General features: G+C 39.7%; 1 protein-coding gene across 1 annotated transcript in view; it reads left to right on the forward strand.

Moving 5' to 3' along the window:
* Positions 1-278: 278 nt before the first annotated feature.
* LOC134542795 (beta-1,4-N-acetylgalactosaminyltransferase bre-4-like) overlaps positions 279-14175 on the forward strand; it is a 39227-nt gene continuing 25330 nt past the window's right edge. The window contains exon 1 of the mRNA XM_063387325.1: positions 279-479. The gene's annotated coding sequence lies outside the window, so the exon portion shown is untranslated. The remainder of the gene's footprint in view (positions 480-14175) is intronic.

A 14175-nucleotide genomic window follows, 5' to 3' on the forward strand; every position in this document is an offset into this window, starting at 1 on the left:
TTATTTGAAATATGTGCCAGTAATCATCTGAATCATTTTAAATAGCCCGCCTCACTTTTTCATGCATACTAGTATGAAAACAAATATATTAGCCTAAAATATTATTATGAATTTTTGTTTAAAATTTTAAAATTCTATTGTATTTGATTATTATTTTGTTTATATTTATTACACTTTTATAATTACGGTGAATATTTATATTAACACTATGGGAATGTTTGTAGGCGAAGAAGTTCGTTGTTGGTGTAGTACGTAACCTGATATTAGGCAAAATGGCGTGCGGAGGTAATTTGCGTGTGTTGTTAAATGATTACGTGAGGTCGCATTTGTGAGTTGCGAAGTGGCGCGGAGGGAAATATGAAGACGAGTTGAGTTCATAAAGCATGTGTGATTTTCGGTGAACAAGTGATCTGATGTTGCCAGTTAGTTTTTAGTGATTTAGACTGATGAAATGTACTCTTTCCCTTTTACTTGTTTTGGTAAGTAATAGCTGTTACACAATTTTTCTTTAAAAAATTGTTTCTCGTCTGAATAACCTAAAGCTGAGAATTCAACTATTTTGTTTCTATAATTTTTATATGCTAGTAAATAAATAATATAATCATATATAGTGTACTCTATTTGAATCTGTACTCTTCTATGATTATCTAGAACACACAACATCGTACATTGAAAGGCTCTTGTAAACAATTATTAAACGCTAAAAAAAAATTATTTCCATCGCTTTCCGGTAAGTATAGTGATCGGTGCTTTTTCAGGAAAAAAAAAACCCCATGGTAAATACCGTAGTTACGCTTAATGTTATATTATATCTGAAGTTTTTGTCAGGTCTTGTGAAATATTTGCTTTTGTATTCAACTTCATAATTAATTGTTATATCACAATATTTTGTCATCAGGATGAAGGGATGAACTTGGATACGTGATATGGAACTTTTACCATTTAAATATTATTTTTCCCATTAATGTCCATATTTTAAAAAGAACACTACTTAGACAAACAAGTAAAATAAAAATGAAAAGCACCAGTGTGGGTTCCTGGGCGATTGCCTGGCACCTCTGGAAAACTTGATATGATTTGTTTGTATTGAGATATTTCAGTTTTTGTTTGGCAATGATATTTTTACATAGGTACTAGGTAAATTATAACATGTATCAGTGTATTCAGGATCAAGGGATAAACTTGGATACGTGATACAGAACGATCACCTCATGAACGTAAGTTACAAAACTGGAACAAAATATAAAAGACAAAGGGAATATCTTCACCATGAAGATGTCCACATACTAGCATAGCTTGCGTTCAGTTCATCAGCTAGATAAATTAAAATTTGCTGGGTACAAAATGCAAGACCATTAGCATTTCCAGACAGAATGAAAGCTGATTCAAGATTTGAAGCCGCTGCATAAATATAGGCTCAGTGTGAATGTCTTCTATAATATTTTAAGTGGGGAAAGAGACTGTAGTTAATCATTATTTGTGAAGGGTAAAGGATGTAGCCAAATTAACAGTGCTAAATACAATGAATTATTAATATGCAAATGTCTGCAGGCATAGTTCAAACTGACATTAAAAAATAATAAAACTGAGTATGCACTTATCAACAATTCCAATTATACCCCCTAAATAATAAAACAATTAGATTAATGATACTTAAATTTCCAGCATAAACTGAAATTTCTTTAAGATTTTTTATTTTTTTATTTGTTATGCATTGAAGCAAGTGAGCATTAGGATGAAGTTGAAATGTAGGTAGTGTTATTCTCATGCCTCTAACAGTTACATGTTCTATTGTGAAAACACTCTCACAATTGACATAGCTGCCAGAAGTTTTTTTTTTTGCTATGTTAAAGAGTTAACAGGGTTGAGGAAAGAGTGAAGGGTACACTAGGGCCACCTCATTGGTGGGATGCCATACACCTGTAGTTATGCCAGAACACACACATGCTTCTCGCCACATTGTGCCAGGGCCTGATTGGCAATCAGTGTTCTTCCAGACATTTCTCTGGGAGAGCTTTGTATCCCTCGGAAATTATCATTTTCCCCCCCTCTTCCGAGAGAGTTTTTTTTAATGTAGTTGTATTTTTTAAAAAAATAAAATTTTTATACTGTGTACTATAAAAATAAGGAACTTTATTTTACTTACATTAAAATACCATTGTAGTTTAAAATACCATACATTACGATTAGTATACCAATTTGCATGTTTTTTTTTTTGAAACTGGAAGTATTAATTTTTATATTTAATATTTAGGTACTTAATCCTAGTAAAATATAATGTGATCAAATTTTAAAAGAATTTTAATTATTTAAGCAATCAATCAAAATTTAACCTGCAAAATGCTTTTCAAAATGGTGAATTTTTTTTGACAGGAAGTAACGTGAAAAGTACACTAATTTTTTTACTTCATAACTGCATACTTCACTTCCAGTGCAGACGGCCCTTGTGATGTCACTTCCGGGAAAATTTACTGTGCAAGTATTGGTTAATTCGCTCCCTTCTCAAAAATGACTAAAAGAAACTACTGTTTGTTTGTTTGTTTGTTTGTTTATCGTCTTTATTGGTGGCGAAGTTAAGGCTAAATACACTTAACCACTTTTCTGCAATTACATCAAAGATTTGAATATTAAAAACTAAGCATGATATAGACTAAATATTAAGAGAACAAATTAAAATTTTAACTTAATGTTCAAATATTAACTATTACAAAAGATTCAACCATAACTAATTATAAAGTAATTAAAAACTAAGCATAGACATACATAAAAAGGAAAGTAATTAAACATACAGCAAAAAGTATCAAAACCGAAAAAAAAAAGAAAAAAAACATTAGGTGCTACTACATTAAAACCAGTCACTCGCACATTCACGCACAGAATCAAGCAGTAGGGTAGCAGTGAAGTGGTCATGGTAAGCAGTTGTTACAAAGATGTTTTTTCAGCCTGTACTTAAAGGATGCTAGATTTTTTGTTTGCCTTGTCGCTTGGTCTAATTTATTCCAGAGCCTGCTACTCACGGTTGCAAAAGATCCCGACAGACATTTGGATGAGTGCACTGGGATAGATAGCATTGGGTTGCGTGTGGATCGCGTGTCATGGCTATGGTAACTATGTAGGTAATTAATACCGGCTGACATATAATGAGGTGATACCTGCTGCAGCACCTTTTTTATAATTTTAAAGGTTTAGCCATGTGAATAGTTAACATATCTGATAGCTCAACGTTTCCTTCTTCCACATGTCTCCAACTATATTAATGTGAATAATTGTTCTAAAAGGTGTCAATTTTTTCCAATAATTTGCCACAATTTGCAATACTTAAGTTTCTGTTTGATGTCTACATTGGTGGCATGTAGACAACCCATAGAATAATTAGTTATTTCCTCCAGGTTGTTACAGACTCAAAAAATAATAAATCTCACACTGCAAAATTGTATAAAATTTGGGAAAGATAAGAATTATGCTTTTTCATGCCAAAAAATTATCATAGCAGCATTTCCATTGTTAACAGTTCACCAAAGCTAAAGGTCATTTTTGGGATTAGGTTATGATTGTCTTGGGTATATAGGTAACATGCAATTGATGCATGTGATGCGCTACAGGCAAGACTCGAAGTATTTTCTCTTTATGAGCATGTCTTTTCCAGTTATTATTCCTTACTTTTTCAATGAAACAAAATTAAAGGACTAAAAACTCTCTTCCCATCTCATCCTATGTGATAATATTGTTCTAACTTAAGGCAGTATTTCAAGCACATAGCCATGTGCTTGCGATGCTGCATACTTTGGATTAATTTAAGTTTTGCCTTCTAAATTGTATTAGCCAGCCAAACAGGTGGTTAATATTAACTTTTTCAGTAAATAATTTTAATTCCTGTATAAATTTCAATCCGATGGGAAATTTTTATACTAATTTACAAATGCGTGAATTTATGTCAAACTACATACTTAAGGGAGCCTTCCTAGTAAAATCTTTAGCGCGCTGGGCTACTGGCCTCGTGCTGCGGCTAGTGGATGGGCGGAGCGAAATATCTGAGCTGCTTGTGAAAAGGGAAGAAGCAAGGGGAAGGCTCTTTTGTCATCGTATCTGCTGGAGTCCAGTTGCTGCGTTATCTGTGAACAAGGTCGCGGCAAGGCGGGACTACCTATCGCTACAGGATCAAATTCTCGTAACGCCTTGCTTTCTTTTCGATAGTGTATTAATTTGAAAAATAAGGACATGAATTGCAAACAATTTTAATTCATGTTTAAAAGTTTTTTTTTTTAAATTCTAATACCACGTAATTTAAAAGATTTACATTCATTACCACAAAGTCACCAAAAATCAACTAATAACTCGTGGTTTCATAACGTCCAAGGCTACTTAATAAAGTTAATTAAATCACAAAAATTCTCCAACATGTTTACTTTCGAAATAATATTTAAGTGATGAATGGTTTTTCACTTAGTCACATATTTATGAAAATCTCCGGACCGCGACGAAAAATCACGTCTTTAATAAGATGAAAAAAATTTAATATATTTACTCGTATACATTAAAAAAAATTAAAATTGCAATAACTAAACTACAAACAAATTTTTAACCTATTTCCTGAAGAAAAAGTGCAAGCCAAACTGACTTCAATTCAGTAAAGCAAAATAATGCTGGCAATAAAATGTGTGCAGCGACGTCACATTGTCAACTTTGTATTCTAGGTCTCAGATCGTGTTTAATTACACAATATACTTTACGGACACGGCATATTACTATTATCTGGCACTCATTACATGTTTACCATTTGATTTTGCAGCATATATATATTTTAAAACAACTTTAATGACGCATAATATGATTAATATTTGAACTTAAATGAACTGGGATCCCGTTCCGAGCTTTTATAGAGACTGTTTATGTGCGGTATTGATTTTTTTAGATGTTGCAAAAGCGGACTACAGTTGGATTCAGACGTCATGCTTATTCAGTCAATTTGAAGTCCACCTGAGCTCACATATGATCGAAGGAGTTCAGATGGTATGGACGAACTCAGTGTGCACTGACTGTTATGCTCAAGGTGTCAGTTTCAGGGTGACCACAGACCGGGAAAAGTCAGGGAATTTAAAACAGGTCAGGGAAAACCTGGAAAAGTCAGGAAATTTTTTGATGGGTCAGGGAATTTTTTTTAGATGAGCTTGTTTCTGCATTTCAACAGCGATTTTTGCTATAAAAACATTATTTAGTAGTGCTATTTTCAGAATTATTTCTGTATATTACCGTATAGGTACACCCCAATAATCTGCTTTTTTTTTCTTTTCTTTCTTCCTTTGTAAAATGTGTTCTGAAAATTTGACAACGCCGCACGGGAACACTGCATGACACAAGTTCCGTCATTATTTAATGTTGGGTAACGTGTGATTTCAAAATGAACAACTGACACTTTGGACGGGTTTGAAAGTATATTTTTTATGAGAGACGCAATTATTACCGAAGGTTTGAGGTTAAAAAAAACTTGAATTGATTAAAAATTATAAGGAAATGTAAAATCTTACTACGAGAAGAAAGTTTGTAGTCGCAGAAGGTCTACTGTTGTAAACAAAACTAGTCACTAGCCATTTTTACATTAATGCTGCTTTTGTTTTTTCATCAAACTGCGCGAATTCAGTTACCGCGATGTAAATTTTAATACCCCAGTCTAGAATAGCACGTCTGTAATTCCAGCTAGCACGAAATCGCCACAGTAAAAAAATATATCTTTTTTACCGCGATGCTATGGAAAAAACACCATGAATGTACTGATTACCAGCTGCAGTTATGTTTACAAAGCGCCATAAAACATCTCGTTGTAAATGAATACATATATCTAAATATGGCGAGCGGCAAATATTTTATTTATGGATTAACTGAATTATAACATGTTAAATGGTGATACGACGGAAAAAAACAACAACATGAATGTAATGGCTGCCGACCGCAACTTTTTTGTGTAGAACTGCCATAAACATTCCATCGGAAATACGTGTACCAGAATATAGCGGGTTGTAAATATTTGACTTATGAATCAACTCTGAATTATAACATGATTATCGTGGTGCGACGGAAACACCATAAAAGTAATGGCTACCGACTGCAGTTGTTTTGTTTGCAACAGTAAGACGTCATTAACATTTCGGTCACATGATCGAAATCAATTCCTTGTTAGATTTAAAAATACATTGGAAAATCGCTAAGGAAGTACACGCTACAAATTCTCACATCAAATCAACTTTTTATTGCAATACCACTATCACTCAAAACACAATTTGTTTTTCTCCAGTCACTCATAAGATTTTCCACGGCAATGTTTTTTTTCCCTTCCTACACCACGGGTTATCATAAAAAAGTGTTTTAATTTTGTCGAATTTTAACGTAATAACAAAGGATCCAGCTACTTGCGACAGCAGGCTGACAGGCGCACGCACGTGTGTTGAAGGTCACGCCTGGGCGGGCAAGCCAACCAGCTGACTGGCGTTAAATACGATACTACTTATCATCCGTTACGCTGTGACAATATTTTCTTCATTTAAAGTATTCGGTGGTAGGCTTAAAAAGATCAATGATGTGACATATTTATTGTCAAGTGTTATTCTACGCATATATATTATGTAAAGATTATTTCCCTACACATCTTGGAACACATTAAATAATTTAGCCTTATATTTATGGGGACTAATGCTTCAGAATACGCGGTAAATACGGACCTGTTATTAAACAAGTGGACGAGATATTTGCAACTTAATTTAAACAATAAGCATCACGTGCTACGGATTCAATTTTCACACGATCAAGATCGAGAAATGGACATGAATACGCAATACAAAACAATTACCATCTATTGAAGACTTGCAGTATTTAAAAAAATGTGCAGATTAATTTTTAAAAATTGAAGTAGCCTAGATGCAAAATCAGAGTCAGGGCAAATTAAGACCAGGTCAGGGAAAACCTGGAAAAGTCAGGGAATTTCACTAGAGAATGTGTGTGGCCACTCTGTTAATGTATAGCTGGAATTAATTTTTAGCCTAAGTACGTTATTTGGTGCGGTATTTAGGCTGTCCAAGATGGATGCATGATGGTGGACGAGAACTATTTTTTTTTGTGTGAAACAAATATCTCTAGCAACCCCCTCAAATATACCACTGCTATTGTTAGATTTTCTATACAAATTAGTAAAACATTTTTTGTTTTGTGTATTTATTTACAGCATTCACAGTACGCTGTTGCCAGTTTATGCTTCGTGATTTCTTCTAGAGTATTATTGGTTACACGCTCGATTTTGATCAACTTAGTTTATGTATTCTTGAGAGACCTGCATTGCGCACTCATAAGAAAAGCGGTGGAAAGAATATTCAGCAAAAGCACGTGTAACTCAGTACACGTGAGAGAAGTGAAACTTCTTTGGCAAAACCTCGACCCGTAAGTATATTATTGTAAGGGGTAAAACAGCAGAGAAATATAAGACAATTAAAAAAAATAGTATTAATAAGATTTAAGGAAATTAGGTATTTAATGGATCGAAATAAAAAAATACAGCTGAAGTATTCATTTTTTTAAAAATTTATAGCTTTATGTTAACTAAAATATGAAACCTACGTAAACAACCGTTCACACGTTATTGAAATTTTTTTTTTTTAATTAGCTAACCTAACCGAGCGTTTACACAAATTTGAAGTATTTTAAATGACATTTACCTAACCCTCACGTCACCACATGGAGCCTGCTCAAGGCTTAGTTGGATTTAACCTCGCGTAAACCCATGGGCTCATGACGTCAGCCAAGATTCACATTCTTAAAAAAAATAAGTGAGTGAGTCTTTCAGTACTCGCCAGAGATGTGTATCATCTAACCTCGGTAGCGATCAAATTCATGTGTTCTCATGTTGCAAATACACTTATAATACGAAACTCGGACACAAAATTGAAAGTATAATTCGTTTAAATAATGCCGAGCGTGATAAATTATCCAAACTGTGTTTTCAACTTAAATTCTGGACGCGAATCACACATAGTTTTCACTCCCGCCGCTAGAATTCGCTGCCGGAGCAGCCATATCGACTATAGAACTATTCAATTTGCAGACCGAAGTTTTAAACTATATAATGAAACTGCTCCGATTAAAATCAAAGAGACTTAAAAAAAAATACTTAATCCCATCTCGAGCCTGATTTTCGACTAGGAATTTTGTTGCAATACTGCCCATCTGGTTACAATTCATTAAACAGTTAATGACATAAAGTTTCCCTGTAGCAGATGGCAGCGCACCGTGGATACGCATTTCCGTCCCATTAATGAAATTACTTGTACCAAACGCCGTATACCGGGAGCTAAGACGTCACACGCTCAGAAAGAAAACCTGGGACGGACCCGGACAGGAGTCGAACTCGGTTCGCGTCGGTGAGGAGCGGTGGATGCCCCGGTTTCAAGGGCCAGCAGGGCGCTTTCCGGAGTTGAACTCGACTGGGAGCGATCGCTGGCGTTGTTCGCGTCGCGACGCCAAGGGAGACGGCTTTTGCGAGCAGATCGTTACACGTTCTCAAGGAGAACCACTCCAGGGAAGGAAAAAAAAACTTAATCTCGTAGCCCACCCCCTCCCCTTCCCCGGTGTTTCTTAGGTTTCAGATATCCATGTTTGATCACTCACCTCGGCGTAAGGCCATTGTCGTCATGGTTACTCTTAATTTGTTCGTTCTGTTTGTGCCTGAGGACGGGAACAGATAGCGGTTTTTTCGAAACGTCGCGCCTGTTGTCTCAGGAAGCCTATTGTGGTCACCTGTGCTGTAGTCGTTGTGTACAGAAGATCGGTTTAGCATCAGTCATCGTTTAGTTCGTCTGTTTGTCGCTGTGTTGTCGCTTTCTGTCCTTTTCTCTGTTCCTGTTGCAACTATATGTCGTTATTAGTCCATTATGTCCGTCTTGTGTTTTTATTATTTTTTTCTAATTCCTTCCACAGATTTTTTTTACTTTTTTATGTTTTTAATGTTTGACATCGGCTGATTTTTCTTGATTTGTGTGGGTTTGTATAGTCATCTTTTTCGTTATTGTTTCTTGTGACGTACAGTGTAACTAGCAATGACGTAAGATCAAAAAATTATCAAATCTTGTATTTGTATATTAATTGAAGTAGTCATTTCAGTGATTGGAGGTGAAAATGAACTAATTATAGTAAAACTAAATTTTGGGATGGGGCTGCATCGTCTCACGTCCGTTTATGCGCTAGCGGGACTCACCCAAGTCTAGCCAATTACTTAAGCCGCCCGCCTACCCGGACACGTACGGTTTGCAGAGCTTGTGATTTCAAAACTAATCCAGATATCCGATTAGGGTCTGTTTATGAAAAGCATGTAATAATTCGCTGAGGGCCATTGAGTAGTTTTCTTTCCGGATTAAGTTTTTAAACTGTATTTTTAGAAAAGTTAAAATGGCCATAACGCGTGTTTTAAGATTAATCTTTGCGCGTAAACAACCGGTACATATTCTTGAAACCACTTAAGGGACTGCATTACACCTTTATATTCATTTCTCCGCCATGTAATGTTACGGTCGCCGCTCAATTTTCGTACTTGCCCTTTGCGCGACGAGAAGACTGCGCACCAGTCCACAGCCTTGCGCTTAAAGGCGATACCGCGCTAGAAGCACCAGCGAGCGTCGCGCTTATTATCCCGCCTCACATAGACCCCTCTGGCGCAGCGTTCACCAAACATTTATGTCACGCTAAGCTTTAAGCCTTTGGCGGATTAATGGTTTTGCTGGATAATTGAACTTCCGTATAGTTTTAGCCGAAATTCCAAAATTTAAACTGTAGCCCGCTTGAAAGCTGGAAAAGCTGTTCTGAAATGAGCGAGCTAGAAACGCTGACAGCGCAGTAATGCGACCTGGAGGTAAAGGTCAACAGCCGGAAGGAATCCACCCGGAGAACTGAACGCGAGCGGTTCGATTGGTGCCGGACTGTGGAATGCCGGATGCAAGACATTTCACTCCATCACTGCTTGTGATCGACCTGCGGAGTTTTGGCTTGTGTTTTCCTCGCCCGACCGTGCAAGCCGGACTTGGTCGCCTCTCCGTTGCTGTTGGTCGCCTCTTCGTTGCTGTTGGTCGCCTCTTCGTTGCTGTTGGTGGCCTCTTAGTTGCTGTTGGTGGCCTCTTAGTTGCTGTTGGTGGCCTCTTAGTTGCTGTTGGTGGCCTCTTAGTTGCTGTTGGTGGCCTCTTCGTTGCTGTTGGTGGCCTCTTCGTTGCTGTTGTTGGCCTCTTCGTTGCTGTTGGTGGCCTCTTAGTTGCTGTTGTTGGCCTCTTCGTTGCTGTTGGTGGCCTCTTCGTTGCTGTTGGTGGCCTCTTAGTTGCTGTTGGTGGCCTCTTAGTTGCTGTTGGTGCCCTCTTCGTTGCTGTTGTTGGCCTCTTCGTTGCTGTTGGTGGCCTCTTAGTTGCTGTTGGTGGCCTCTTCGTTGCTGTTGTTGGCCTCTTCGTTGCTGTTGGTGGCCTCTTCGTTGCTGTTGGTGGCCTCTTCGTTGCTGTTGGTGGCCTCTTCGTTACTGTTGGTGGCCTCTTCGTTGCTGTTGGTGGTTTCTCCGTTGCTGTTGGTGGCCTGTTCGTTGCTGTTGGTGGCGCCTGTGTGCGTGGAGCGACTCGCGGCGAGTCTTCACTGCAACGCTCACGTCACTGCCTCGACCCGAGGTTTTCGACGGCGTGGTCGCGCGTGGGCGCGTCGTGCAGACAAAAATAACGGTCCTCACCTCGCCATCGATTGGCCGGCGGGCAATTGTTCGGCGCCCTGCCTCTGTGGCAGTTCCGACGGCGTATGCCATTTATTATTTGGTACAATTTTTTTTAGACATGCGCAATTGCAGTTTTGCACTGTTTGATGTGAATGCAAAGTAAGAAATAAAAAAAAATTAAAACATAAACCCAAAGAGAACAAGCCTAAAACAGCTGATGTCAAACAGATAAACCCAAAGGTGAAACTAAACAGGTATGATTGTTTGATTGGCCCGTAGGCTGGTTTGAATCCCCAGGTATCGCCACGGAGAGTTGCCCATGCCTTACGCGGGCCCGCAACCCACTGAAGCGAACAGTTATTTATTGTGTTGGTTCATGTTGAGAATCGCCGAGGCTACGCGGCTGCCAAGTCAACTCATGCAGGTTTTACCTGGGTCCAAACTTAACTAGTGTCAGTCCAGATCTAAGCTAGGGGAGGTAGGCATGGCATCAATCTCTGCCACGTTTGGCCGATCCTCGACTAGAGCACGTGATGCATGCTATTCAGTGTATTTACATCATCATGAGAACATTCGAATTTTGCTCGTTATCGGGGTTCAGGTGTTTACTGGTGTGTACCGAAAGACTCGTTTACAGTTTGCTGTTCACACGTCTCTGCCATCTCCCCGTAACGAAGTCTGGACATTCATTTGAACCGCAGCCTCCTAGCTTGAGCACCTCGATTATCAACATTTGAATGGCGCCCCGTCTGATGAGTGATGTAGAGACCTGCAAAATTCGCGGATTCATTGAACTCTAGGATAGACTCCACAGTCCTTTAAATACTCGCGGAAATGACTGTTCATTGGCTACTGATGCGTGAGACGTCTCAACTAGGCTGTCCGTAATTCGGCACTTTCTTGGTTTAGTGTTTCCCATTGGCTCACATTTGCCCGGGTAAAATTTGGGCCAATCGCAGAAGCGGTACGAAGGTATAGTTGTTTTGATGCTAGCCTATCGCGAAACGAATCCGTGAATTTTGCATGTCTCTACTGATGGCTGATCAATATTTTGAGCACACGCACACGAGACTTTAAACGGAGATGTCACAGGCACCGATAACTATGTTTGCGAGGAAAACTTTCAAACATGTAACACCCCTCGTGCCTCAAAATTGAATTATTTTAAATTAATTAAAAGGAGCCTTGGAAACTGCTGGGTAAGAAAAATAAGTTAAATAAATTGATTTACCAGAGGCGACACGAGGTGGGGAACAAACAAAATTTAGGAACTTCCTGTAACAAGCAAGGAGGAAGTTGGTGGATCGTAAAAATCAATAAATAAAAACTACACGATTAACTTGATCTATAGTTTCCCTGTTTTATTTGCCCTGATGAATTATCTTGTTTCCATTACATTACATACAAAAGGTTTTAACAAATTTCAAAGATTTAAAAAAACAAAAGAAAACGAAAAGGGGCCGGCCCGCGATTATTTAAAACAATTTACATTCTTAGTTTGAAATATAAACATTTGCATTATGAGTTTCACACCCAAAATTGGATGGATCCGATGATTACATTGATAATTAGTTCTATTCGTTCTACATGTTCTTGAGGAAAACACTGGTCGCTGGTGGGTTGGTCATCCGCTTAAGATAGTTCGTAGCTAGGTAAGGGGGAAATGTTGAATTTACATTACCACCCGGGGTCTTCAAACGATCACGTCGGGTAGTAGAAACGTTTCTTCTAATGTGACCCACGGAACAGGAGGGGGGGGGGGGGGGCACGAGATGGGAGCAATCAGTCTCTCCCTGTCATCGACCCTGTCTGCAAAAGTCCAAATCAAAACTGATTAGAACTTGTATACAGGCAGTCTATGGGGCAGAAAATGCCCAAAAAAATTTAAAGGAGAAAAAAAAAAAGGGGGGGGGGGGTCGCGAATTATCACTCACCAAAACAGGGGAGTTGCCCAGCACGCTGCAGTCGTGGAGTCAGCCAGGGTCTGGAGCTCGCGAATTGCGCGGCAGGACGCGGATGATTTCTTCATGATAACATTTAAAAGAGAAAAATTTCGAAGGCAAAAAATTAAACTATGCAGACAGACTAATCTACTAGGATTGACTTGAGGGATAGCATCCCTTATACAAAGCGACTACATAGTCGTTAGCGGTCGGATGAAGTCTTGCAGAGTCTGACGATTCGCCGATACTCGCTGGAGATCTGTCTGCCGACGCGACGCGAGTTGATCTGTGTGTCGCGGCAAACCGCGTCTCGTAATTAAAAGTGTGCGCCGGCTCTTACAGGTGGAGGGAGGTCTGGGCCGCCGAAAGATTCCGAACTTGCCCGAATGCGGGCGAAAAAAAAAACTCTGGCAGTAGTTTTGAAGTTGGCATCACTGGGCGACAGTAGAGAACTCTTTCGGAGGGGTCTGAGTTGAAAACAATCGACTCGTCCCTCGGCGTCCATATAACTCAAGGGAAAGCAGGTGCTGCTCTCTGGCGCCCTAGAGGGTAGGCTAGCGGAGAAGTTCGCGACTTGGTCGCTAGGTAGCGCTTGTGCTCAGTTTTAGGGCACTCGTTTTTGCGCGGAGACCTTGAGAACGGTCACTGTTGCCCAGGGGGTTACGACCGGTCATTGGTCTTACTTGGAACTGAGAAGGGGGGGGGGGGGGTAACATGCAACGCTGCTGGGAATCTCCGCCCCGTCGTGGCTGCAGAGGAGCGAACATAACACTAATACGTGATGAAAAAGGCCAATCTCAGCTCGTCTCTGAGAACTGGTCGCCTGCAAGCTACAGGCTTGTCTATGCAGTTAGGGTCACGAAGAGAAATAATATTACAGGCTTGAGGCGTGACTGAAGGCGGGGGAAATGGTAAACTGTCTGCCAGTCAGGGATTAGGCCAGCAAAATATCCGATACGCCGATGGGAAAGGGACTTCAGAGCACTGAGACAAAGTTTAACTCAGAGGAGTACACCCGACTAACAAAGTAAAATCACACTATAGTAGAGCAAATAAAATTTCCACACAAAAATTTAAAACCATAATAAAAATTTAAAATATATCGTGTCGAAATTACTAATTAACGGCACAAACATGACGAAGGTTTTCAAGCTTTGGATCGCCGGGTGGCCGTCGGACCGCAGGTTCTGTGGACGCTAGCCGCGAATGCCCCGTGGTTGTGCAATCGGAAAGCAGCGAGTCCGAGTCGGATCTGCGATGCAAAAATCGCCCTCCCCTTCTCCCCCCTCCTCCCGTTTTTTTTTTGTGTGTGTGTGTGTTAGCATTCAGCCGGAGAAAGGACTCGCGGCGGGGAAAGTGCAAGCGCGCGGCCAGTCGACCGCGGCTCGGCTGGGTGACTGTCGCCGGGTTCCTCTCTTCTTATTGACACGTCGCGCCTCGCTCGTTCGGCTTTCTCCGGCGCGGCTCGGGACCAGCTCCGACTTGGACGGCGCGCGCGTGCGTAACTTCAGTGAA

Source organism: Bacillus rossius (genome assembly GCF_032445375.1).
Source record: "Bacillus rossius redtenbacheri isolate Brsri chromosome 9 unlocalized genomic scaffold, Brsri_v3 Brsri_v3_scf9_2, whole genome shotgun sequence".
In the NCBI taxonomy this organism is placed as follows: Eukaryota; Metazoa; Arthropoda; class Insecta; order Phasmatodea; family Bacillidae; genus Bacillus; species Bacillus rossius.